Raw genomic sequence first — 26,555 nt, 5'->3', positions numbered from 1 at the left:
AATATAACGCTATACCTCAGGGGTGGGCAAATACTTTTCAACGCGGGCCAAAATGAAATTTTCAAAATGTCTCCCGGGCCGGAGGACGACACCGCATACGTACGTTTTGCATACGCTAATGTTTTTGGCGGAGAAAAGAGATACAAAAATTGCTTGCGGGATTTGTCAACGGGCCGGATTAAGTAAGCAAAAGGGCCAGATGCGGCCCGGGCTTTTGCCCACCCCTGCTATACCTATATTCCAAAACAAAACTTGTATCAAGTGGGGTTGGCTTCTTGTCCAATGATGCTCCTTGTCTACTAAATTGACTTACTATTCTCCTCCATTCGTCCCTGTTTGTTACTCTTTCTTCCCAACCAATAATTCCCTCATTTCTCAGATCTTCCTGTACGTTATCAAACCATCTTTGCCTGGGATATCCTTTCCTTCTTTTCGTGATTAGGCCCCGTTTTAGTTTAGGATCATCTTTGACATCCCCTTTTTTTCCATTCTCATCACGGGTCCCATCCATAACACACTCTGTGCTTGTATAAAGCGACTGATGCTTGGTTCGTTATACAGTTCCTCTAGTTTCCAACCTTCCTCCGTGTTTTTACCTCCATTTAGCTCTGAGCATTTTCCTTTCCCATCTTTCCAATGGTATTTGCTTTTTTCATTGTCCATACTTCACTACCATACGCCTCTATGGGCCTTATTACCGTTTTATATATCCTTAGTTTTGTTTTTCTCGATACTTACTTTGATTACTTAGATTTTATTAGTGATCTCAGGCTTCACATCTTTTTATTTCCCTTTGGCTTTCAATTCTCATTCTGCCTTACCTTTCTCTTCTATGATAACTCCCAGATACATAAAATGGACCAATCTCTCGAAGTTATATTCCCTTGCTTCATTAGATATGAAAGTAAACTGTCCCTACTCTTTTTGCTCTGTATTTCCGAGTATCATATACTTTGACTTTTCCTGGTTTATTTTTATAAACCAGTTATGTATATATATATATATATATATATATATATATATATATATATATATATATATCAATTTACAAATTATTGGGTTAACAGCTGAAATGGAAGACTCAGTGTACTCTTTTCTACGATTCCAATATTTCGTTAACAGTCGTTAACATCATCAGGGACGCTGAAATAATATTAAAGGTATAATAGTGAAACTGGGTATTAAAAAATAACTCACCAGTTTGAGATTTTAGTCAACGATGTTATAAATGTGTAAAAAAGCGACATTAACAAAAAGAATTGCTGTGAATGTTATTAAAAATTAAAAATATAACAAATAAAAAAGATAAAAATGGAACTATAATATAAATAACTATGCTAAAAACCATTATGGTTTTTAGCATAGTTATTTATATTATAGTTCCATTTTTATCTTTTTTATTTGTTATATTTTTAATTTTTAATAACATTCACAGCAATTCTTTTTGTTAATGTCGCTAAACCATTATGGTTTTTAGCATAGTTATTTATATTATAGTTCCATTTTTATCTTTTTTATTTGTTATATTTTTAATTTTTAATAACATTCACAGCAATTCTTTTTGTTAATGTCGCTTTTTTACACATTTATAACATCGTTGACTAAAATCTCAAACTGGTGAGTTATTTTTTAATACCCAGTTTCACTATTATACCTTTAATATTATTTCAGCGTCCCTGATGATGTTAACGACTGTTAACGAAATATTGGAATCGTAGAAAAGAGTACACTGAGTCTTCCATTTCAGCTGTTAACCCAATAATTTGTAAATTGATAATTACTAATCAGCTGTGATCATTTCTAGTTTATATATATATATATATATATATATATATATATATATATATATATATATATATATATATATATATATATATATATATATATATATATATATATATATATATATATATATATGTTACAGTTCAAGTTGATTCTCAGTTAGAGTTGACTCCAACTAGTTGGAGTATACCTTTATAACGCAATGTTTTATGTTTTCCATCTTTTGCGCTATTTTGCCGGTTATTAGCACGCTCATCACTGTATAGATGAGGTGTAAAAAGTTCTAACTCACAAAAGTGATCGCACTCGTAAAATACTGCCGCTCAAGTGGTGGGGAGATCTTGTCGAGCTCCGTTTTTTTAGAATAAAATTTCAAATTGAAGCACGCTGAAAAAATTTGCAATATCTCACCTCCTATGGCACGCAGAACATTCACTTGTTTTAACTGGGGTGGCTCGAGAAAATAATAATAACTGGGTTACTTGTATAGTTGTAACTCTTTAAAGTGATCGCACTCGTAAAATACTGCTTTCGAGGGGTGGGGAGAACTTTTGGAGCTTCGTTTTTTTAATAAAACTTCAAATTGAAGCACTCTGGAAAATTTGCAATATCTCACCTCCTATGGCACGCAGAACATTATTTTTTTTAACTAAGGTAGCTCGAGAAAATAATAACAACTGGGTTACTTTCGCCTTCCGGAAAACTCGGAAACAGAACCAACAAACATGGAAGGCAAAGACTCTAACGCCATTACGATGATGATGTAAGGAGATGATTGCATTATGATTGTATAATTATTATTCATTATACATGTATTTTATATATTTATACTGAAGGTTGCATAGAAATGGCACAATTTTAATGTTTAATTATAATCAGTATGTGGTTGTCCTATATCACCATTTGAAATTACGGTATTAACCATAAACGTATTCAATGTAACCACATTTTTGCAAAGCTCAGCATAAAAGAATAAATTATTCTATCCAAACGAGTTAAAATTAGGTAAATCTGCACGTTTATATTACATTCACCAAACAATCACGTTTTGATTTGATTACTTAATTGAATAAACAATGAGACAAGTCAGATCGAATGAATGAGCACATTATAACAACAATATGAATACACAGACACACATACACTTTTTAATATTTTCCAATCATTCGTTTTACTCGTATTTATCTTTACTACATTATTATGATATGACTACTAAATTATTCATTGTTATTCAAAGTTGTGCGCTTTTCGGGATACCGATCAATCTTCGAAGTTTGTATTCTTTGTACGTAAAAAAACAAAAAGAAGTTATTTTATAAGTAGCTAATCAAATCGTCAGCTATATCTGAATAAAATATGTTCACTTAATGAAAAATGATCGGTCGTTGCATACCAAATATAAACTTTGATTGAATCTTTGATTTTACATTGTTATTGTTCATTTTTAGAATCCACATTAAGTACAGGTATTATGGCAACATGATGTGATTTAAACTACAAATACAAATATAATAGTACGGGAGCCTTGGATGCCAAATTTGCAGTAACTAAACCGTCATGGGGACCTATTGGGTTGTGAAGATTAGGTAATAAAACAAAAAAAAAAATAACGTAAAAGTTTTCCATTTTAGTGGGGATTTTCCATTTCCAAAAATCGTTTTTTCCTATTATAGCGTTCTATCAAAAAATGTCTCGAAAATATATTACTTATTTTTACGTAAGGAATCCAAATCTGCAATAAAAAAATGGGGGTTCCTATTTAAGATTTTAAAATAACTCTCACCCCACCTCAGTGGGGTTTCGTGTTTGGTGTCATTCGATAGATTTTTGAAAAATATTGAACACGTATTTTTCAGTTTTTCGATCTGATGTTACTTTCGCGAAATATCGCGGGGTTCCTATTTAAAATTACCCCTCACATCCCTTCGTAAGGGGCGTGTTTGGTATAATTCGATAGATTTTTGAAAAATATTGAACACTTATTTTTCAGTTTTTCGATCTAATGTTCATTTCGCAAAATATTCGCTTTTTTTGTGAAACTTTGTGACTCACCCATTTCCTTACGCCCCGTTTAAATCGTCAGATTTTTTAACAGCATACAAGGTCTCTCCCCATGTGATTTTCTGACGCGCTCGAGTAACGCGCAAAATCCTCTCTTGGGCCCCCCTACCATAAACGTCTGCTACGCCCAATACCTACATAATAGTCCAGTCAATGACCGTTTCCCACATAATGTTCTTGTTCTGTTTTTGTCACAGTTTTTTTCAATCAGTTTTTTGCGAATTACATATTCAAAAAGTATGTGTTTTATCAAAAAATCATTCTTATAAAAGAATGGTAGGTTTATGGTAACTGTAGCCCCAATAAAAGAGAGCAAAATTGGAAGTTTCAACGTGCAATATGAAAAAAATCACTGTATTGTTCTTGGAAAACTAATAGAATTTTTTTTCTAGTGCTTGTAAAAATCTTTGTTTTTATTTTTTATAAGAGAACCAAGAGAGCACTAGAACCAATCCTAAGGGAGTTATCAGTAGTAATTGCACAAGAGCTCTAAAATTATCGAATTTTTCTCGAGTGACACTTTGGCAGTTTTAATTTCACGACCCGAAGGGGAGTGAAATTATGTCAAAGTGTCACGAGGGCAAAAATTCGATAATAATTTTAGAGATCGAGTGCAATTTGTTGCGATTATTTCATGAATAAAACTGTTAAAAACCAAAATTTTATTGTAATTTATTTATGTAAGTACAAATTAGTACAATTAAACACACAGTTGTTATAAATATTTGACGGTTGATAGGGGTCGCCAACTTCTTGAAAATTTCAAGATCTTGTCTTGATCTTGTCTTGATTTCAAGACAAGATCAAGACAAGAAGTAAATTTAGATATCAAGACAAGACAAGAAGTAAATTTAGATATCAAGACAAGACAAGAAGTTTTATGTCAATACCAAGATTTCTTGTCAAGAAAACAAGAAATCTTGAAATATCTTTACTAATAATGAAAACTCTAAAACGTATTTATTTGTGAAAAAGATAACATTATTTCAACACATAATATATTTTGTCTAACAGTTTGTCTAAAAGTAAGTTTACACCAATTGCCACCAATGGGAGTGTGCAATATTTTTCCCCTTCGAGTATTGAAGAAAGTGTTTTAAGCTTCTCAAATATGTACTGACAAAATTTACAAATCAGAACCCATTCTTTATCTAATATTTTGCAATTATTCAGATGTTCGATGTCGCAAAATGTAGTTAAAGCACTTTTTACACTTAGACCCCATGTTAGCATCTCGAAAGTTGAATGTCATTTTGTAGGCCCATCTAATTTTGGCATAGTCATCTTACAATAATTTATGGCCTCGCAAGCACTGTTAAGTTCAAGTTGCATTTGCCCTGAGTGTTTGATCTTTTTTAAAGAGCTTTTAATTTTACTTACAGAAGAATTGAAATCTAGAGCAGTATCATTTCTATCATTTTATATCGTTTATGTCGATCTCATCCTCCAAATAATCAAAACCTTTTTCGATGTCTAACTGTTTCGATTTGGTTCAATAACTTTTATGAAATCCTGGACAGCTAAGTTTAGAATAGATATGTACGAACCATACAAAATGCTAATTTTAAGCATGCAACTACACATCAATTTTTCGTTAGTCAGGAAACAATAAATGCAGTTCGGGGACTCTCCCCAGTGACAGTCGAGGCCGTGTCAGCACGCAACGCAATAAAAAGGTCGCCGGGGAAACACCGGACCGGGTAATCAAGAAATTTCAAGATCTTGAAATTTCTTGAGTCAAGACAAGATATAAGATGTCAAGAAAACGTCAAGACAAGATTTTTTTTAAATTTCTTGAATTTTTCTCAAGACAAGACAAGAAGTTGTTGTAAAGACAAGAATTCTTGTCTTGTCGACCCCTAACGGTTGAAAGTCATCACTTTTATAATTTTTAAAACAGTAATTGTCATTAATGTCTTCGAATGTATTTTTTCGTAGCAACGAAGGGCTTCTGACGTAATATACTTGACGACGGGATATTATCAAAAATTATCGGTAGTAATTGCACAAGAGCTCTAAAATTATTGAATTTTCCCCGAGTGACACTTTGACAGTTTTAATTTCACGAGCCGAAAGCGAGTGAAATTATGTCAAAGTGTCACGAGGGAAAAATTCTATATTAATTTTAGAGATCGAGTGCAATTTGTTGCGATTATTTCATGAATAAAACTGTTCAAAACCAAAATTTTATTGTAATTTATTTATGTAAGTACAAATTAGTACAATTAAACACACAGATGTTATAAATATTTTACGGTTGAAAGTCATCACTTTTATAATTTTTAAAACATTAATTGTCATTAATGTCACTGAATGTATTTTTTCATGGCAAAGAAGGGCATCTGACGTAATATACTTGACGACGGGAAATTATCAAAAATTATCGATTTAATTTAGATTTCTGTAGCTTTCTATTGGTCAGAATCTCCTATGAATGAAATAATCAGTAGTAATTGCACAAGAGCTCTAAAATTATATATTAATTTTAGAGATCGAGTGCAATTTGTTGCGATTATTTCATAAATAAAACTGTTAAAAACCAAAATTTTATTGAAATTTATTTATGTAAGTACAAATTAGTACAATTAAACACACGGTTGTTATAAATATTTTACGGTTGAAAGTCATCACTTTTATAATTTTTAAAACATTAATTGTCATTAATGTCACTGAATGTATTTTTTCATGGCAACGAAGGGCATCTGACGTAATATACTTGACGACGGGAAATTATCAAAAATTATCGATTTAATTTAGATTTCTGTAGCTTTCTATTGGTCAGAATCTCCTATGAATGAAATAATCAGTTTAATTTTTATTTCTGTAGCTTTCTATTGGTCAGAATCTCCTATGAATGAAATAATCAACAAAAATAAGGTTTATCCGTACTCTTTTCAGCGACAAAAACGTAAAAATCTCCCCCTAATTAGCACCCTGATTAAAATCCCGTTTACAATAGGTACACTGAAATTCAAATTACATACATATAGGTAAATGTTTCAATAATAAATGAAGTAAAAGTCAGACTTACTCTCAATCTTTATTATAACTTCCGACGACCGGTTTCGCTCTTTAAAATTTGTAGAGCATCTTCAGGTCAAAGGTAACAAGTTACAAAATGATTCGGATACAAGGTGCTACCAACTCAGTATTCATTATCATGATGTTTCTGTTAAAGTTATGTTAACGGGATATGGTGGAATAGACGGAGGATGCAGCAAAGGTCTATTCCTCCGTCTATTCCACCATATCCCGTTAACATAACTTTAACAGAAACATCATGATAATGAATACTGAGTTGGTAGCACCTTGTATCCGAATCATTTTGTAACTTGTTACCTTTGACCTGAAGATGCTCTACAAATTTTAAAGAGCGAAACCGGTCGTCGGAAGTTATAATAAAGATTGAGAGTAAGTCTGACTTTTACTTCATTTAAAATGAACTCTCACATGCAACCCATTCAAGGTTTCAATAATACTTGTACATTTTTTTGAATTGACGTAATAGTACGCTCAAAAATCGGCTATCGAAAATTTTTTCCCTCTATCGATTTGTGGGGTTATTTTTAATAAAGTAATTTTCACCCCCGAAAAGGGGTTGCATCCACCCCCAGGGTAAAAGCGCAAGTTGGCACCATGTCACTTTTGTTTCTTGAGGTATACCACTCACCAATTTTCATGAAAATCGATGGAGGTTCATCGAAATGGAAGATAATAGTTGATTTTTACCTTCAGTGGCTGCACTATACAAAAGAAATTGCAATTCAATAATCGAAATGCGCGTATTTTGCGAGCTCATAAATTAGTTAACGATATGTAGTCGCAAAATAATTAATTTTATTTTTCATTTTAATCAATCTTATATTTCATTTTAAGTAAACTTCTCTCTTAAGCCGGGATGGTGGGGAGTTAGGGCTTCCAACCCCGCAGCCTGAGTTCAATCTCGGTATTTGAGGGACTACCAACTTTCAATCCCGCGGGATCTCGGTATTTGCGGGATCCCGCATATTGAAAATAGTCATATTTATATAAGGCAAATAAAACAATAAATGAATCAACTAACTCCACATTCATTAAAGAATTACTATTATTAGTATGAGATCAATCAGATTACACCGTTTATTCTACACAAAAAATACAAAAAGTTTTAAAAATCAACAAAAAAAACACATTTTCAGCTGAAAATTGACATAGTTTACTTTACTTATTTAGTTGCTATATTACTTAAATAGCTATAGGTAGGGTTACCATAATTTATTAAGGCCAAATCCGGACAGGGGGAGTCCAAGGAAAAAAACATATCCTTGCCCTTGCCTTTTAACACCCCCAAAGTTAGTATTAGTATTATCAGCACAAAGGCAAACTTCTTTTGAATCAATAGAGTACTTTTTAATACATTTTTAAACATGTTCTACTAAAAGATCAGATGTTTTACCCGGAAGTTCATCAAAAAATAAAAGTTTCACGTTAACCGTTAACACCTTCATTTTGATTAAAAAATAACGAACACATACCGGAGTCAGTTTGATTTCGTTTCTGTTTGAACTATCAATTAATTGTAACCGTAATAAAATTTGCATCTTTGAGATCTTCGAGTAAAGGCTGATTCTCATTATAACGCAAGGCAAGTGCTCGGCATGGGCAAGATCGGCTCGGCAAGATACATTTTACATAAAATCTATGCATTGCACGGGATGTAATTCACACTATGCGTGCCAGGCATGCGACGTTCTTTTCGTAACAATCTTTGCCGAGCACGTGCCTTGCCGGGTCCTTGCACGTCTAATGAGAATCGGCCTTAATTTGTTAAATATGTTTTATTAAATATTTTTTTTTGTAAAGAAAAAAATCCGGACATTTCTCATATCCGGACGTCAATCCGGACATGACTTTCAAATCCGGACTGTCCGGACGAAATCCGGACGTATGGTAACCCTAGCTATAGGTTTCTATTATTTAGCTAAAGCTTTCAATTGAAAATGTTTGCGAAGGAAACACAACATATCTAAACTGTCGTCTGCCAAACTACTGCGTATTTTAGAGGCAATATAGCCAGCAGCAGAAAAGCTGCTATAAGCCCTTTCGGCTTTCACACTTGACGGGGGTATTCCTTTTAATATAAATGTAAGATATTTTCCCTTTGATCCCCCTGATTTATATTCATTTCTTTTTTTATAGTGGACTTAAGTCATTAGCTCGATATGGTGACGGACAAAGTACATTACATGCTGACAATAAAGTTAACAACTCCTGGTGCAATGTAAGATTAAGTTCGGAACCCCATGACGAAACCTCTACATTGACGTTTCTTGACTGACTAAATCTGAAGCTAACGTTGAATGATTATCTTCCAGTTTCTTGATCATAAATTTGAGCGTAGCTTCAGCAGTAATGAGATTGGCATCTTGACGGCAAAGGAGTTCGACAGCAAGTTTTACCCGGCTTCAAGATATTTTTTAGATTTACTACAGCATCAAAATTCCCAAAAGTCACTGGGCGATCGTGCTGGCGAGAGGTCAAATGTACGCTTTGTTCAGTCCCGCAAATCCCGCGTCTGTAATCCCGCATCATGCGAGATTGGAAAATGACGCGGGATCCCGCAATACCGAGATCTTGGTATTCCGGGATTGGAAGCCTAGTGGGGAGGTTTTCTTGCGAAAGGGATGTAGCTCAATAATCGAAATGCGCGTATTTTAAGAGTATATTCTTAGAATTTATATGCTATACGAATTATTTCCGCAATATGATGTATTTTAATTTCTCTCAACATTTTTTTCTTGAGTTGAATCAATTAATTGGTTTTTTTTTGGGTTAAGGGGGTGAGCTCATTAATCGAAACTATATCACTTCGAAAGCTCATAAATAGCGCTCGTAATTCTGCAGCAAAGATCGATTCTATTATATCAGTCAGCCTATCTATCTAGCCTTCTACATCAGATAAGTCAGCCCCCCCCCCCTCCCAACAAAAAATATTAAATTCCTGCCCATTGTAACGCAAAATTTTTAATCTACGGATGAAAGCTCATAAGTAGCTCGTAATTTTGTTACGCTACATATTTGTTTTTTAATTTCTGCAAGGTGTGGGGCCAGTCAACAGGGGTGTTATGAGTTTTTGGGGCGTGAACTTTTGGAAATCTTATTTTTAAACGAAACTGAACAGTATTAATAAATCGCAAATATGAAAGTTCCCCATTTTTCGTTCAATAAATGGTTAAAGTTGTTAATTTCTTCCTAGCAAAGTAGCAACTTCTTTGAACTTTCTTTTACTTCTCAAACACTGAACATGAACATAATGAATTAAAAACTAAATTTTAGGTATTTTAAAAACTACCAATCCCGTTTACATACATTACATGTTATTTAAGTCGATGTTCTCATTTCTCGTTAGTTCGTTAGTACTTAGCATTTTAAGTCATTAATTTTTTTTTGCTTGCGATTCAAAGAATCAAGTATATGGTGTAAGAGTGTAAGTCAATGTGTCGCCGATAAATCGTCCGAGGCCCACATTTCCACACACCCATTCAATCTATTTTCTACAAAAACCGCCGGGATTAGTCAGGAAACTAAACAGATGTCATTCTACGAGTAAACAGATAAAAATTAAGTGGTACATCATCGGTTTGCATATAATTGCGGTAGTAAAAGTCGAAGACTAAATACAAACAACTGGAAATTGAAGAAAGGAAACAGTTAGTTTATATAAAATGTTGCTGTATACTCAGAAATTTTTAATACAATTACATTTTAAGAAAAGAGAAATTTCTTACTAAAGGAATTAATAATAACAGAATTCTACGCAGAATCCGAAAATACAATAATATATTAATTTATCATTCACACACAAAACCTTACAAGGTGTGTTTCCTTTGGGATATTTTCTAAACGTTTTATCCAGTTTGTCAGAATGATATACATATTATGTTGATTGTTTCTTCTTTAGCATCTATTATTTTTTTCTTTTCGATTCTGTCGTTCCCATTTTCTTCTTCTTTTTTGGGTACCGTGCCCAAATTTCAGGCGTAAGTAATTTCCTTGACAATTTGCCGGTACTGTTCTAGATCTTGCGCAGCATGTAACAATTTCATCTGCTGATAAGCCAGCCCATTGATTAAGGTTTCGGAGCCATGAATGTGTCTTCCTACCAACTCCCCTTTCGCCGGTGCAAAAATCTTTAATGTTGTTTTTGCTTCGGTTTTTTAATATATTTTTGTCAAAAAAATATTTTTGAGTTTAGAAAGAAAAATTTTGATAGGAAATTTAATTTTGAACAACTAATTCATCCTAACGCACCCTAGTGCATAATAGGTACAAATTCACCCCTTTCTCAAAAACGCACGCCTTTAAATAGTATCATTCCGCGGTTTTTTCATATTTGGGGATTCATTGACCATATGAAACAATAAAATAGCTTTAACGTTGTAGTTCATTTCTAAATGACTTTTTGCCTACAGATATTCGACTTCGAATTTTCCTTTGAGAGTCAGTAGTAGCATTGATTAAAACTACCCAGTTATTAATCAATGTGTACTAGTATTCGACATACGATGTTCTCCTCAAGTGGGTAGGCGCAAAATCTTGGTCTAATGCTATTTAAATGCTCATTCTTTCGAATCCTGAGAAAACTAATAAGCATTCTTGAAAAATTTAAACGCAGAATGAAATATTACATTATTACCGAAAGCTTAAAGTCCCTGAAACCTTCTATAATGTTTATTTTAATAAGCTACAGTGGTGAAAAAAAGAGAAAATTTAGTGTGATTTTTAATTTCAAATATTTCATTCAAAATAAACTTCTTGTTTATTCTAAGGTACTTTCGGCCCTCGATAATAATAATCTTTATTCGGTACCGAGGTTTTCACCTCGGTAATATTTCATTCTGCATTTAAGTTTTTCAAAAATATTTATTATGTTTTCTTAGGTTTCGAAAAAATGAATGCATTTAAATAGCATTGAACCAAGATTTTGCGCCTACCCCCTTAATTTAACAATACAATCTCAGAACTCTCCATCTCGGTGCTTCACTCTCCTCAATGATCACTACACTTGGCGAATAAGGTTCAGCAACGTTTGGAGGCCTGCAACATTGTCAGATATAATTACTGTACATTTACTAATCAACGAATAATCATTTTGATAATCAAAAGAAAGAATACAACACTACCTAACTCTCCGTTTTTGTATAAATTATTATTTGTTGGTTTTTGGAATTCAGTTTTCAGCGCTTTTTCTTCAGTAAAGATTATTGATGATGAAATTTTATACACTTCAAGTAAGAACATCAAACTAAAGTCTCGTTTTCACGCTACGTCTTATTGTACGTTTTGTGTGATAGGACAAATCCTATACAATAAAATGTGGCGTGTAAACAGCAAAACGTAAGTTTTGTAGAACGAAAAATGTATAGGATTTGTCCTATCACACAAAACGTACAATAAGACGTAGCGTAACAACAGCAAAATGTACGTCTTGTCGAATCGAAAAAATTAAATCCGCTTATTGACAAAACGTACATTTTGTCGTACGTTTTGTATGACCCACAAAACGTACAAGGAAACGTAGCGTGAAAACGGGCCTTTAGTTATACTAAAAATTTTAAGTTTTATGCTGTTTAAATTTGTAGCAGAAGTTCAATAAGCCTCAATTTAAGTTTGAAATTAAATTTATTTGATATTTTGACTTCCTTTTCGTAAATCGTTATCACAATACAAAACATTCTTCTAGTAAAAAAATTCTTCTAGTAATTTAATTTTATCTGACTCATTCACATTGGCATTTCAGACATATTTACAATATTTACATACATTTTAAAGTAGATGACTTTAAAATGATATTGCCAATATTTATGAGTTGCGTTCCTGGGACGACTTTATTGGAAGATAGTTCATTCGATTACAGGAAATCAACTTTCAACTTAAATATGTTGAGCGAATGAAAAATGAATCTAACAAAAGAAATGTGGATGCGTCAAAAACGTGAAAGCTATAATGACTGCAATAGTTGTTGGACATAGTTATCAAAATACTTGGCGTTTAAAACAATAGAAACCTCCCACAAAGAACTCCCACTATCGTCATATTTTCTCAGCTCCGAACTCTAGATCCCAGCCATAATTTTGTTAATTGGTATATCAAGACACATAATTACTTTTTAAACATTTCAGGTGGTCTCCAATTTTGAAATCTTTTCATAGAATTTGTACATTATGTTAATGATAGACACACATTATGTAGCCACCGCGGAATGACAGCGCCTAATATTTTCGGTTTTTTATGGAGAATCTGATGCATTTTCGTCGGTCAACGTCCTATATAATATTTCCTCGACTCATTAGAACTCCAAATAAGCTAACAGTGTTATATTTGTTCAAATACAGCGGCGGAAAATTTAGATACGAAATTTTGAGGGTCGGTGTGTCACTTTTAATTTGGTAAAACAAAAATTCTTCAGGTGTTAATTACGCAGCAGAATTTGCAAATTAATTTGAATTGAAGCCTAGCAATGGAATAAGACAGGGGATTCCCTGACTTCACTATTGGTCAACACATGATCATGGATGAAATACCTAATACAAAAAGTAAGAACTAAAAAAGGATACCAAATGGGAGAAAAACAATTTAAAATAATCTACTACGCAGACGATGCAATAATAACCTCTCAAAGTGAAGATGATTTAATACAACGTATGCTGGACCAACTTAATATAACTATTACAAAATTTAACAAAAAACAAAAAATACATGATTATAATAGCAAATCTTCTTCTTCTTCGTCTTTTGGCATCATAACCCTGAACGGGTCTTTGCCTGTGTGGCTATGTTCACCCATTCAGATCTTTCTTGTGACCTTCTCCTCCATTCTTATATTCATGGTTTTCAGTTAGTCTTCCACGTCATGCAACCATCTGCTGCTGCGCCTTCATTTTCTTCGTCTTCCTATCGGCTACCATTGCATCTTCTTGTCTCTGGGCAATGTCCCAGCCATGACAATATTTGACTTTTCACAAATCTTACAATAACAGCAAATCTACTAAGATGTAAATTAGAGTTGGAGGGTCAGATAACAGAACAAGTGATGGAGTTATATCTAGGCATCACATTATCTAGGTACCGGAAGGTCGAAACAGAAGTGTAAAATTAAGTGAATAGAGCAAACAGAGCCACAGGTTGGTTGAATGAAACAATATGGAGAACGGAAAAGAAGTGAAAGGCATAATTTACAAAACACTCATCAGACCAATAATGATATACGCGGCAGAAATACTATCCGACATAGAGAGGACAAAAAGAATGCTTGAAACAGCAGAGATTGAAAACCCTTCGAAAAATCGATGGTAAGACACTATGGAACAGAGCTATAGGTACAGATATACGGCAGAGATACAAGGAGGAGAACATTAAGAACTGGGTAAGAAACAGAAGAGTAAAATGGAACGACCACATGAGGCGAATGACAACAAATAGAGTAGTAAAGGCTAACAAACTTACTATAGGCACATTGAAAAAAACAGAGTCATGTCTATACAAAAAGAATTGTTATAAGGTAAACTATTTAGCTTTTGCCGATGACCTGGTTCTTTTAGCTAATAATGTCAATGAAGCTAAAGTTCAATTGTTCAGCCTTCAATCAAACGCTGCCACCAACGCCACAAAAATACCATTCAATAAAACTGAGTTTATTACAAACATCAAGAATGCATCTCCTTATATGAAAATGCTTCTTCTTTTGGCATCATAACCCTGGATGGGACTTTACTTGTCTGATTATGTCCGTCCATTGTGATCTATCTTGTACCCTTCTCCTATATTGTCTTTCCTACAACATTTAATTCATTAATTTTGTCGTTTCTCCTGATTCTCCATGTGGCGTTCTCCTCTTGCACCTAGCCGAATCCTTTTTTCAGTTTTTTTCTCTCGAATAGAAATATCTCGAAATAAATAATAATTTGGAATCGAACTTCAGCTTGTTAAGTTTGTTAAGCCTGTAACATAGCCACTGCGCTACGGCCGCCAATATGGTATAGAAACGGCTGTTACAAAAACTTTTTGGAACATTTTGAGAAAAATCTTCCAGAACCAATCAAAGAAAATGAAGAATTCCGCCGAAGACATAATCATGAGTTATATGAAGACTTAGAAGACATTGTTACCAACACGAGAAAACGAAGAATAGCGCTTTATGGTCACCTAGAAAGTATGAGTCTTCAAATACTTACCATATCAGTTATGACTTTAAGCCATATCAGCTGAACATCTCAAGGCCTTATGTTGGCAGGGTCAGAGGTGAGGAATTGGATTCATTTTCAAGACATGGATTTTATTAAGATACATGTCAATAATGTACCTCAGGCTCGTATGACTGAAGGTTTTTGGGCATTATTAAGCAGAAAATTTTAAAATAACGATTGGAAAGCGGAAAATGGACAACAAGTGCGATGCCGAATAATCAAAAAATTCAAATGAGTTAGACAAGCAGGTAGTTTAAGCCCAGTACTTTTCATAGATGTAATAGATGAGATAGCTAAAGAATGTAAGAAACCCTTTAAAAAATACTGAAAAAATAAAAATAACAATGAGAAAAGACAAGGATGATCTAATCAAAATGGTGAGGGATCAACAAAAAATAAAGCAAAGAAACATATATCTACAAATGCCTGGGACAAGTAATAAATAACAGAAAAAGTAAGAAACAATATATACATAGGCCAACGTTGACATACGAAGCAGAAAACTGAATCTTAAACAGAAGACACTAGAATAAAGGCAGCAGAGATGAATTACCACAGAAGAACGATAGGGCCAAGAAAGACAGTCTCAAAAATGAAGAAATAAGAAACAGATTTAAAACTAAACCGTTACTTGACGCAATAACGGAGAAAAAATTAACATGGTTCGGTCACATAACAAGAATGGACAGTAACCGACAAGTGAAAAGGGTGTGGGAAGGTAAAACAATGGGAAACACAGAAGAGATAGACCACTGAAAGAGTGAAACAACGACATAACAGAGATATTACAAAATAAGTGCAAATCTTGGAAAGAAGAAACACAAATAGCGAAGAACAGAAAAGAATGGAGACAACTCATCAAAAGCTAAAATAACCTCCCTCGACACCTACCGGTAGAAGAGGAATCATTATGTATGTGAATGTATGAAGTTAATTGGTTATTAAGGAACACGTTATTAACCCTTAACTTTAACCACTGACATGCAGTATGTCAAACATTGCCGAAAATATATTCTGTTGTAATAAGTGTTTTATAAAAGATTTCTAGAACACCATCTATGTACCTTCAAGTGGTGTGTAATTGTACCTGTTCCCAACGGCTGCAGTTTTAGTATGGTTTAGTCTTTGAGCTACGTTGGCGTAAAGTTTTCATGCGGTATCACGTACTGAATGTCAATGTTTACGTTTCTATAGTTAAAAGCAGTCCAGTGTATTCTTTCGCTATTAGTATGGCAGCTCGTTCATCCAGTTGTTCTACCTTCAAGTGGAAAGTACTATTTTACTATTTTTGAGTTATCAATACTCAAGTTTTTTTTTTTGTAATTCAGTTTATAACGGATTTTGTAAGAACTTCTTCCAATTTTTTAATATTATGCATGCGTTCATAATTTCCTTGAAAAAATAAAGTTTATTTTATTTGGGACTGGAGCAGTATTTTATTCTACAGCAGTGTGAATAATCATTCTGTAGTTAGATTAAAACATATGACAAATTCATATTTTTTTTTTGCAGAGCCAATTAGCCAGACTTGTTTGTGATTGATTGCAGATTCATAGTCATAAATTTCTTATAAACATAAGTACATTCTACAATATTATTTTTATAGATACATTGGTACATTGTGTAGCTTTTTTTTATTTTGTTTTTTTTTTAATTATTTTACTGTTTTTTTAATATATATTTTAATTTGTACGAAACACTTATTTTTTTATGTTTGTTTCTATTTTTTTTTCTTTTTGAAGTTATACTTCTTTACCGGCGATAGAGGGTAAATTTTTATATGGGAAAACCCAGCGACCAGGCGCATGCGCATTATAACTTTGTTCTGATTGGATGTTCAAATGACATGTCAAAAATTATTCAATATGGCGGCTGTGGCACAGCTGTAGTTAGATTATTTATGGTTGTTGCGTTTTAAAATTTGTGTGAAAAGAAACAACAAACAAAAGTTAGTTAACAGTTATACTGCCTTTTTAAATAGTTTTCATATACCTATATTTTTGGACTTTTGGACTATTTTGGACAAGGAAAACTCATTCTAATTTGGTAACTAGTTTTTATTATAATCATATTGTAATTATACATTTGGATTAGGTTGAAATACATACATTTATTTTCTCAAGAATGCGGATTTTAGAGAGAAATCCCAAATTAGGTTCGATTTTTATTTTTAAATTATGATTTTTTGGCGTAGATTTATTTATCTAGTAGGTATGTAATGCTTTGATTTACATACTTAATTTGATTACCAACAAAAGTTCTACCAATCTTCATCTAATATATTGTTTTCTCACTGTTTTGTTATATTTTTATATTTTCTTCGACAAAATTTAAATTAAATAATTTAATTTTCAAAACAACTGTCAAACAGTAAAACGTTTAGTTACCTTATTTTTCCACATGATAAATAATGTGGGATTGGATGAGTGAGTCTACGCTTCGATTACGAGTCAAAGCGGCACGAAATTCAAGGGTTCAATTCCCGATGCAAGTTTTATTTTTTATTTTTTTATGCATGTTATGATTGTAAGTATATTTGTTATATAATTTTTTTTTCCAGAAAATGCGTATTTCAAATTTTTGCCAACAATTATTATCGTTCAGAAATCATTTTTTCTTTGTGGCATTTTTCAATGTGTTTGTGTGCGTTTTATTCTTTTGTTTTTAAATTTTTGGTATTGTCTTAAAAATCACATAATATGTAGTAGAAGTATAACTTCTTACGTGCGTACAAAGTACACACACATTCTTGTTTTTTATGTTTGTTTCTGTTTTTTTTCTTTTTTTTTATTTATTATTTTTTTGTTATTATTTTATTATGTGTTATATATATATATATATATATATATATATATATATATATATATATATATATATATATATATATATATATTGATGTGATCTTGATTATTGATATGAGATAATATTCTTATATGTCATTTAATTTAATCAATGCATTAATCATAATCTAATTAATTTACCAGATCACATATCAATATGTTTTCAATCTCAGGGCGAATTATAAAATTAATTACTTACTCTCGTGGCTTCTAAGTATTTCTCAATGGTTCCTAATCGGGATAGGAAAGAAAAGAGTAAAATAATACACACATATGGGTTACAATTATAATCAAAATATTGTTTATTTTATTTAAATGGCAATCACTGCTTAATATTTGCTAGATCTTATTTTTCTTAAACATAACATTTACAAATGGGAATCTTATTTCCTTTTGGTTTCCAATTGAAAGTTTTTATTAACATTTAACTATTAGGATTTATTAGCAACAATTCTATTTAAGTTTGATGAAGCTTTTCTGATATTATTTATTATGTTCTTCAATTTATAATGTGGTATTTAATACGAAAAACCCATACATTCATGTCCAAACAAATGAGACTGACCTTTTTCTGGTGAACTGAGAATGTCTTCACACAAGACCCGTTTCCTGCTATCCTTGGCTGCGATCAAAACCTCATGCTGGCTTTCAGTAATGTTCTCCTTTGAAAACTAGCTCGTATAGCTCTCGTTCCTGCTTCTGTCGTGATGCTGTATTCTACCTTTTTCGAAACTGCAGTCAGCTACCGGGACACTCTTGGCTCAAGGAGGTTCTTTTACTCTCAACCTGGCCTACCTCTCGTTCCACGATAGATACTCCACACTCACGGAACTACACCGGCTTTCTCACTCTCCGTACACTACCGTCTACTACTGGACTTCACTTCTCGACAGCTCAAAACATTCTGATCTCTATTTTCAGTCATTCACCTACTTTCTAAATATCCCTTCCAGATTCACAAATCAACCTTCCACCACCAACTCTAATTCGCAGTATTCCTCAAAAACCAATTTTTAATCTTTCTAAATATGCTTAATGGATTTCAAAAAAAAATTAGTTAATTCCCATTCTAAAATTACTTTCTACTATTTACAAAATTTAATGACCTATTATCTACTTCAACTGAGTCTTATTTAGCATAGGCTAATGATCGAACCTTCCGCGAACAACGATAATGGTACGCGCCATTCACTTTGTTTATTCTCGGCGCATTGTCCCGAGTTTCGTAAGCTTCTTCTAATCACTTCTTAAAATTAAACATAACAATTTGTTGTATACAGGTTGTTCTAAATTTATATGCCCGTGGTTGAGAAAATTGAAAATATTTTATATTAAATTGAATTTTGTCTATAATTATCAAAATTTAATTTTCATATCAAATAGAAATATAACAAATCCCCGCCTTGTATTCGATAAAACTTATCTGCATTTTTAAATAAATTTTCTCGAGGCAAAACCAACTCCCTGTATATTTCCTTACTTTAATCTATGTCTTATACCCTAACTTAGTATCTACTTCATGTAATTCTGTCTTTTATTCGTGATATTTGTATACATCGTGAATATTATAAATTCCTCGGATCTTTTCCGAGTTCCTGTGCCTCAACTCATAACTATTTATCCCATTTTCATTATTCACGATGTACGGGCCTTCGAAAACAGGCATCAACTTTGCGCAAATGCCCCCAGGAAGATTTGATACTCGTAATGCCCTCACGAGTACTTTTTCACCCTTTTGGAAAGTCACTGGTCTTCTTTTTCTATTTTGTTCCTGTCTTTGGATATATTTTTCGTTGCTTCGCCGTAATCTTCTCTGTACGGTTTCAATCACCTGTTGATATTCTTTTGGCTCTTGGTCTTCCCATGGCCTTATCGGCAGTACACCCTTCATGATGTATTCTGGGGTCTCTTTTGTTACTGTGCTCGGAATTGTATTTAGATACCTTTCTATTTCCGCCATTTTCCTGTCCCAGTGGCGATGTTGACCATCTGTTGCAATGCGAAGAAATTTCGTCACTTCCTGTATGAATCGTTCCGAAGGATTACTCTGTGGATGCCTGATACTGACAAAATTTGTCTCTATTCCTCGTTCTCGAAGTTGTCCCTTGAAACGATCATTTCGGAAATACGTTGCATTGTCCAGTAGAATCTTTTTTGGTGTTCCTACTATGGCTATAAAATTGTCGATTTTTCTTAATATTTCTTCCCCCTTTGTGGTGCGGCAACTATATAATTTTACGTATTTTGAAAACACATCCACCATTACCAGAATATGTTTGTTCCTTTTAGTGGTCATAATTAGATCGCTTAACATATCTATTGCTACAATGTCTAGTTTGTTTCGGGCTTCAATATTTTTGGCAACATTTTCGTTTTTGAAATTCCGACTCTTATATTTTCTCTTGGTCTGTCGGATCTGTTTCGGTTTTCTCGATATCCCTGTTCATTTTGTCTACCATTATTTCTGTTTTCTTGATTTGCGAGTGTGGTGTTTCTATTCTGGTATTCTCGATTTCTGTCCTCATTCCATTGCCTATTTCTTTGTTCATAATTTCCTCTTCCGTTGTCTGTATTTTCGTTTTCCCTTCTGGGATTAAAATCTCGTCTTGTATAGTCCCTCCTATTTTGATTTCTATCTCTGTAATCCTGTGTTTCTCGGGGCCTGTAATCTTCTCGCGACCTTCTTGATTTTCTTTCTCTTAAACGTGATTCTCTTATTTGTAGGAATTGGCATAAACTATCTATGTCTTTGTAGTTTTGCAATGTGATATGGTCTTCCAGCGTTTCTTCGAAATGTCTTGCAATCAGTTCGACTAATTGTTCCGATGAGTAATTATATTGTAAATGTTTTGCGTTATAGTAAATTTGTAATGCATATGTCCTTTCTGATATACCCATCCTATCATTGTATTTCCCATTTTGCAATTCCTTGTTAATTTCCAATTGTTGGACTTTTCCCCAGAAATAATTCAAAAATTTTTGTTCAAATTGTTGCCAACTGTCAAATTCTTCTTCTTTGCAATCGAACCATAGGCTTGCTTCATATTTTAGATGGTTTCTGATAGTTTCTTTTGCTGTTTCGAAATTTCCGATGTGCTGTATTTTCTTTTTCAGGCTATTTATGAACGGCACTGGGTGTAATCTTCTTACATCCCCGCCAAACCTTATCTTCACGTCATCTGTGCTATGTATAACCATTTCTCTTCTTTCTCCGACATTTTGTTGAATATTGATTTCCGCAATCTTTCTTTCCACTTCTTCTATGTCTGCTTTAATAGCGTTTTCCAACTTGTTTTCCAAATTTTCTATTTCCTTTTGCTGGCAATTCGTTATCTCCTTTATTTTGATTTTGATTTCTTTAATCTCTAACTCCTGTTTCTCGCTCTTTTCTGCAATCTCCTCTATTTTTTTAACCATTTCCTTCTTAATACTCTCTATATTTCTGTTGTTTTCTTCTATGGCTTGTTTTGTTTCCTGTTGATTGTCATCCATTTTTTTCTCCACTTTATCCATTTTCTTTGATGTTTCTTCCTGATTTTTATCCATTGTTTGTTTTGTTTCTCTTTGATTGTCATCCAGTTTTTGTTGTGTTTCATCCATTTTCTGTTCCATTCTTTGTGACTGGAGTTGCATCATTTGTAATAATTTATCTATTCCTGATAATTCTTGCTGTTCTGATGCCATGATTGTCTTGTCTAAAATATCTTCTTGGTCTGAATTATTCTCTTGATTTGAATGTTCTTTTTGTTTTTTGTTGTCTTTGCTTTGGCTTCTTGTCACAGACATTTGTTTTCAAGAAGTACTGTCCCCGCCAAATATGAAATTTTACTAGTATGTTACCAAGACGACTTTTTCTCACCCAAATATTATAAATTGTCAATAAATATATCAAATGTAAATATCGTAAAAATAAAATATTAAATCAGTTATGTAAAATTTGTACCTAAAGAGATCTAAAATTTTATGTTATCAAATGTAAGTATCTCACTTTTTACCACAGGCATATAAATTTTCAAATACCGGCTTTACTCTTTCTATCCTTCAAATTTGCCACTAGAAATACTTTACAATGCTTTCCACGTTGGACGACAGTTGATGTGATCTTGATTATTGATATGAGATAATATTCTTCTATGTCATTTAATTTAATCAATGCATTAATCATAATCTAATTAATTTACCAGATCACATATCAATATGTTTTCAATCTCAGGGCGAATTATAAAATTAATTACTTACTCTCGTGGCTTCTAAGTATTTCTCAATGGTTCCAATCGGGATAGGAAAGAAAAGAGTAAAATAATACACACATATGGGTTACAATTATAATCAAAATATTGTTTATTTTATTTAAATGGCAATCACTGCTTAATATTTGCTAGATCTTATTTTTCTTAAACATAACATTTACAAATGGGAATCTTATTTCCTTTTGGTTTCCAATTGAAAGTTTTTATTAACATTTAACTATTAGGATTTATTAGCAACAATTCTATTTAAGTTTGATGAAGCTTTTCTGATATTATTTATTATGTTCTTCAATTTATAATGTGGTATTTAATACGAAAAACCCATACATTCATGTCCAAACAAATGAGACTGACCTTTTTCTGGTGAACTGAGAATGTCTTCACACAAGACCCGTTTCCTGCTATCCTTGGCTGCGATCAAAACCTCGTCCTGGCTTTCAGTAATGTTCTCCTTTGAAAACTAGCTCGTATAGCTCTCGTTCCTGCTTCTGTCGTGATGCTGTATTCTACCTTTTTCGAAACTGCAGTCAGCTACCGGGACACTCTTGGCTCAAGGAGGTTCTTTTACTCTCAACCTGGCCTACCTCTCGTTCCACGATAGATACTCCACACTCACGGAACTACACCGGCTTTCTCACTCTCCGTACACTACCGTCTACTACTGGACTTCACTTCTCGACAGCTCAAGAACATTCTGATCTCTATTTTCAGTCATTCACCTACTTTCTAAATATCCCTTCCAGATTCACAAATCAACCTTCCACCACCAACTCTCATTCGCAGTATTCCTCAAAAACCAATTTTTAATCTTTTTAAATATGCTTAATGGATTTCAAAAAAAAATTAGTTAATTCCCATTCTAAAATTACTTTCTACTATTTACAAAATTTAATGACCTATTATCTACTTCAACTGAGTCTTATTTAGCATAGGCTAATGATCGAACCTTCCGCGAACAACGATAATGGTACGCGCCATTCACTTTGTTTATTCTCGGCGCATTGTCCCGAGTTTCGTAAGCTTCTTCTAATCACTTCTTAAAATTAAACATAACAATTTGTTGTATACAGGTTGTTCTAAATTTATATGCCCGTGGTTGAGAAAATTGAAAATATTTTATATTAAATTGAATTTTGTCTATAATTATCAAAATTTAATTTTCATATCAAATAGAAATATAACAATATATATATATATATATATATATATATATATATATATATATATATATATATATATATATTAATTTTTTCAAACCACATTAACAAATTATGCCTATTATATTACGTTTACAACTTGTATTTACATAATTTAACATGTTTATAAATGAGATGAAGAATTTCCATATCATTTGTAAATATTAAAGTATTAAGGTTTATTGGGAAAAACATTTTAAATCTTTTAATTCCTTATAAAGGTCGTTTATGTTATTTATGTTTAAATGACATTCTAATATGACATGTGTTAGATCTCCGATTTTGCCACAAGTACAATTGGGAGTATCTGACAAGCCGATTCTATGCATATATTCAAATTCATATTGAAAACGACAAATATAAAAGAATAGGCAACGGTATGACATACCGCATATCAGAGTTTACGTCCTAAAACATCCACGTCAGTAGTTAAGGGTTAAAAATATTATTTGAATATATTACCGTTTTCTTTAAATCCCTTATTAATATTTTTCGGAAAATATTGTTACATACTTCACGTTAGTTTATGTAAACGCTAACTTGCTTATAAAATTGACGGATATCTTACTATATCACGAATAGAAAGCAAATATAAAAAAATGTCCGTTTAATCGAATCCCTGAAACTGATCGATATTACACTACAATCAGTTTAAAAAAACAGTCCCACACTTTTTTCAATTTCAATTTACAAAGACATTCTTCATCAGACCAAACCTTTTGAACAGAATCGGCCGCCACTGAAAGCTTTCGTTGGCTGGTATAACTTCCCACAGTATTATCTTTCGAACCTGAATGCGTATCTCATCTCTGGAACTCGAACTCGCCAGTCGCTCCGAGTTCGAAACTTTTTGAAAAGAGCGAAGAAGGAAGGTAGGAATGGAATGTAATGTTTACAGCTATAGCAGTACAGAACCGATAAAGAAAGACATGTGTGTATTTGCAGAGGTATTTACCTTACTGTTGACTATTGACACTAACATTCGAGTTGTTTAATTGCTCCATCTCGAAAAATTCAGCCATATTTGTTACTTTACGATGAAATTAAGAGTAGAATAAATTAGGTTTATAAAATAATTGGGTGATTTCAGTTAATTAACGGTAAAATGTCATCGAAAGTATTCGACTTTCTTGGAAAAATTTCTCTGTGACAAATACTTTAATTAAGTCTGATGTTTTCGCTTTTTCTTCAGACAACTAATTATTATTATTAGCCACGAAAACTAAGAAGTGTCATCAGAACTAATATCAGTGTAACAGTGTAATAATCATAACTCCAGACTCCAAGAGTTTCATTATACGCCCAGAGAAATTAGCAAAAATTTTCGTGACATTATTTGATACAGGTATCTAAAAACTGCTTTCGATAAATTTGGTGACAGTGACAACAGTAAGTAATAAAAAAAATATGCAAAACATTAAACGTCATTTTTACTTAGAAACAATGTAAGATCGTTATTTGATCTTAAAATGAAAAACCATAGAAAATGTTTCAAAATGAGAGTTTGTAAAGTAATTTTTGTTAATTATTAGTTGCTTAATTATTGCAACTTTAAAAGTCGACTTTAATCAACTTATTTTGCGTGAGAATGGGGACAATATCACAAATATTCAACTATAAAAATTTCAGGAAGTTTCAATAAAGTTAAATATATCAAAATTGATATGTTTTATTCCAAAAAGTTTTTATCTACAAAATTATTATAGTAGGGGAGCAAAGTATGCTAAATGTAAAGTCACTCGAGCGCTTTGGGGACCTATTGGGTTGTGAAGAGTAGGTCCTAAAACCAAAAAAAGTTAAGTAAAGTTTTCCATTTTAGTGGACGCTTGCCATTTTTTAATTTAATTTTCCATTTTCAACAATCGTTTTTTCCTATAATAGCGCCATCTATCCATAATTCGAAAAAATGTTTCAAATAAAAGTTGCTTATTTTTACGTAAATAATCCAAATCTGGAATAAAAATTTGGGGCTCCTATTTAAGATTTTAAAGTAACCCCCCACCCCACCTCCGTGGGGGGTCATGTTTGGTACCATTCAATAGATTTTTCAATAATATTGATTAAGTGTATTTTGCAGTTTTTCGATCTATTGTTTATTTTGAGAAATATCGCGGGATTTGTATTTAAAATTTTAAATTTACCCCCCACCCCTCTCCGTGGGGGGTCATGTTTGGTACCATTCGATCGATTTTTGAAAAATATTGAACACGTATTTTTTAGTTTTCCGATCTAATGTTCATTTCGCGAATTATTCGCTTTTTTTTGTGAAAGTTTTTAACTCGCCCATTTCCTTACGAACCGCTCAAATCGTCAGATTTTTTAAATATACACTCTTTTGCATGTACTTAACTTACCTTATCTTAATCTGACAATTTCGGGTATTTTTAAGGATAGATTTTTTTTTCGGGCCCCCCTTAACGAACTACCCTGTGTTAAGAGCCAATATATGGTAGAGGTACATCTGCAGGGCCCCAGGTTTCTCACCATATGATAATTTGACGCGCTCGAGTAACTGCAAAACTCCCCGCTTGGGCTCCCCTACTATTATAGTAAGGGAGCATTCGATGCTAAATTTGCAGTTACTAAAGCGTCATGGGGACTTATTGGGTTGTGAAGAATAGGTCCTTAAACCAAAAAAAGTTAAGTTTTCCATTTTAGTGGGGATTTTCAATTTTTAATTTAATTTTCCATTTCCAAAAATCGTTTATTCCGATTATGGCGCCATCTACCCTTAATTCGAAAAAATGTCTCGAATAAAAGTTACTTATTTTTACAAAATGGATCCGTATCTGCAATAAAAAATGGGAGTTCCTATTTAAGATTTTAAAGTAACCCCCACCCTACCTCCGTGGGGGTTGTGTTTGGTGTCATTTTGGTGTCACAACAGGTATTTTTAGTTTTTCGATCTGATGTTCATTTCGCGAAATATCGCGGGGTTCCTATAAAATTTTGAAGTTACTCCCCACCCCCTCTGTGGGGGTGTCGTGTTTGGTATCAATCGATAGATTTTTGAAAAATATTGAAAACGTATTTTTCAGTTTTTCGATTTGATGTTAATTTCGTGAAATATTCGCTTTTTTTATGAAACTTTGTGACTTGCTTATTTCCCGCTCAAATCATCAGATTTTTGAAATATACACTGTTCGTCATGTACTTAACTTACCTTGTCAATCTGACGTTTCGAGTCTTTCTAAGCATAGA

At 32.8% G+C, this 26,555-nt stretch overlaps 1 protein-coding gene across 1 annotated transcript in view; it reads right to left on the bottom strand.

The window, feature by feature from the left end:
• The window catches only part of LOC114338020 (glypican-6), a 475,036-nt gene that overhangs the window by 375,486 nt on the left and 72,995 nt on the right, over nucleotides 1-26,555 (bottom strand). The window lies entirely within an intron of this gene.

Source organism: Diabrotica virgifera, chromosome 8, assembly GCF_917563875.1.
Source record: "Diabrotica virgifera virgifera chromosome 8, PGI_DIABVI_V3a".
NCBI lineage: Eukaryota > Metazoa > Arthropoda > Insecta > Coleoptera > Chrysomelidae > Diabrotica > Diabrotica virgifera.
This window is presented reverse-complemented; position numbering and strand designations above follow the sequence as displayed.